This window comes from Tachypleus tridentatus, chromosome 9 (assembly GCF_004210375.1).
Source record: "Tachypleus tridentatus isolate NWPU-2018 chromosome 9, ASM421037v1, whole genome shotgun sequence".
Classification (NCBI taxonomy): domain Eukaryota; kingdom Metazoa; phylum Arthropoda; class Merostomata; order Xiphosura; family Limulidae; genus Tachypleus; species Tachypleus tridentatus.
This window is the reverse complement of record NC_134833.1, coordinates 60,148,694-60,151,763: the sequence shown is the minus strand read 5'-3', so window position 1 is coordinate 60,151,763 and position 3,070 is coordinate 60,148,694.

Sequence of the window (3,070 nt, the reverse complement as noted above, 5' to 3'; positions counted from 1 at the left end):
TTCTGGTTGTTTTCCCAAGTGGTACCAAAACGAAATTGTGATTGTCATCATTTGCATTATTTGGCTATCGAAAAGCTTATGGGCTCTGAGCATCGAAATGAAATCTATCAGTCAAAATTACTAAAATTCTATTGCTAATTTTTTACCACGAAACTCCCGCTGGTACAAGGAAAATCTACGTATTTACAACACTAAAACCAGGTGTTCAATTCCCTCGATGGACTCAGCAGATACCCCGAAGACCTTATCCGCTACAGAAAAATACTTAATGTTACGTAAGATACCACAAGATTGGTAGTCTGTACAAGCATAAAATATATTTGTTTAAAACTTTAAATGTATTATAGTTCTGTGGTAGTTATATCTCACTCTCTTTTAATGAGGGCCTAGCATGGCGAGATGGTTAAGGCAATAGACCCCATAACCCTAGTGTCATGGGTACGAATATCTCTCACACTTCTCGCCCTTTCAGGGTGAGGATGTTAAAATGTGACGGTCAATCCCACTATTCGTTTGTAAAGAGTAGCCCAAGAATTGTCAGTGGGTGGTGATGACTAGCTGCCTTACCTCTAGTCTTACACTGCTAAATTAGGGACGGCTAGTGCAGATAGTCCTCGTGTAGTTTAAACCTTCTTAGGTCATCTTCAGATTAGCAAGAGAGTTTACAACTGACGGCTGCCAGGAACTTCTCTTAGGGACGAGAGCGATAACTTATGCGGGATTGTACAGGGCGTTGCAGTTAGAAGTTACGTTATTAATTATATTGGTGTAGAAGAGTTCCTTTATATTGATTTAATTTTCTTTTAATTGTTGTATAAGTAGAGCTTCGTTTGTTTTGGTTTAAAGAAGTTAACATCTGTATATTTGGTAGTGAAAATAATTTTATTAAATAACATGTACGAAGTAAGTTAGTGTGGTCTAGAGCAGAAGTCAATGTCACTGTTTAAACAATACCATCAATATTTATTTTCAAGGTCTTTGTTACACCGTTGATACAATATGCCTAACCTAACATAACGACTGTTTGTAATTGAGCGCAAAGCTACACATTTGGCTGTCTGTGCTCTACCCACCACAGGTATCGAAACCCGGGTTCTAGCGGGTGGGAGAGGAGAGACATTCTGCTGTGCCACTAGGGTCAATATCCTGGAGAGAAAAGGGCTAACGGTGTATAGCAAATACGTACAGTACAGTTTATGTCTACTTCCTTTTTGCCGCCTTTGTCTTGCTTTGCGTTATCACCCGACATTTTCAAACTGCCCCACCTCACTTCATTACCTCAAACAAGCCAAATTAAAATACTGGAAAACTTTACGAATAGATAAAGCGGTGATCAAGAGAAAATACAACGTTCATAATACCCCTGTTGGGCGACATTACCAGGTGGATTAAGGCATTCAAGACGTAATCTGAGTCGTGGTTTCAGATCACCGTCGCACCAAATATACTGCCCTTCTAGCCGTGAGGGCGTTATAATGTTACGGTCAATGACAGTATTCGTTGGTAAAAGTGTAGCCCACTAGTTGGCATTGGGTGGTGAGTCAACTGCCTTCCCTTTAGTTTTACACTGCTAAATTAGGGACAGTTAGCGCAGACAGCCCTCATGTAGCTTTGCGCGAAATTCAAAACAAAAAACAAACACCCTATTAAAAAAAAACCTCAGACTTTTCTCACTCTAATCTCAGCCCCTACCAAGGTTTCGTTTAGTTTATGTCTTCACGGATATAAATTTTAATATTCGTTTTAAAGGTGTGTTGAGGTGATAATGGTTACTTTTATAATATTCCAATAATATATACATATACATTTTTTGTTTCTATTACGCAGTAAACTTAACAATGGTATAATTAACTGTTGCATCTGTATATCGACAGTGAAATATCTTAGAACCATATGTTTTAATCTTCTTTCATCATTATTGTTATTATTTAAGTTTATAACCATATACGAAACACACTCTTTCATATGTGTAAAATCTAAAGGTCATTTTCTAGAAAGATTTAAGCTTATATTCGTTTTATTTTATATTTTACGCATGTATTTCCGAGAACAACAGCTAATTTAATATGATATTTAATTTTTTTTTATTTGTAATAATTTTAACTATAAGTTTGGACTACTTTCAATTTGCAAGTACTCAATTCCCATTTCATTGTGGCCCAGCATGGGGTAGTTCAAGGTATTCAAATCCCCGTCGCTCCAAATATGCTTGCCTTTTCAGCCATAAGGCATTATAATGTTACAGTCAATCCTCCAATTCGTTTGTAATAGAGTAGTCCATGAGTTGGCGGTGAGAGGTGATGACCAGCTGCCTTCCCTCTAGCCTTACACTGATAAATTAGGGACTGGTAGAAGATAGCTCTCGAGTAACTATGCGCGAAATTAAAAAAACAAACAAACAATCATTACATTGTGGTCAGCAGTAGTCGATTTAAGGTTGTGTGGGTACCGGGTCTAACACCTTTTGTGGGCCTTACATCGTTTGTAGTTTTACATGGAATAATATTGTCAATTCCGCATTAAGACCTCTGGCAGTGGGGCTGAGCTCACTCTAACAACAACCTAAATACACCACCAGTTAGGTCACAAACAGCTCGTTGTTTAGATGTTTACTTATCTACAAATTATTTGTATTCTATACCTGTTCTTTTTTAAGCATTTCTCTATTTAATTGTTTATTTTAGATGATGTCTAATTACCTCTAGTATATTTTCACATTTCTGTATTTCATACAGATAACTAGAAAGAATTTATCTACGTGGAATACATTTTAATATTGTATACAGTGAGTTGCGCCTAGCATGCCCAAGCGCGTTAAGGCGTGCGCTTCGTAATTTGAGGGTAGCGGGTTCGCGCCATAAACATGCTCGCCCTACCAGCCGTGGTGACGTTATAATATAACGGTCAATTCCACTATTCGTTGATTCAAGAGTAGCCCAAGAGTTGGGAGGGTGGTGATGAGTAGCTGCCTTCCCTCTAGTCTTACACTGCTAAATTAGGGACGGCTCGGTGCAGTGGGCTAACAGCCTGCTTACTTAAATACTTGTTCACGAAACCGCAAGAGATTGCC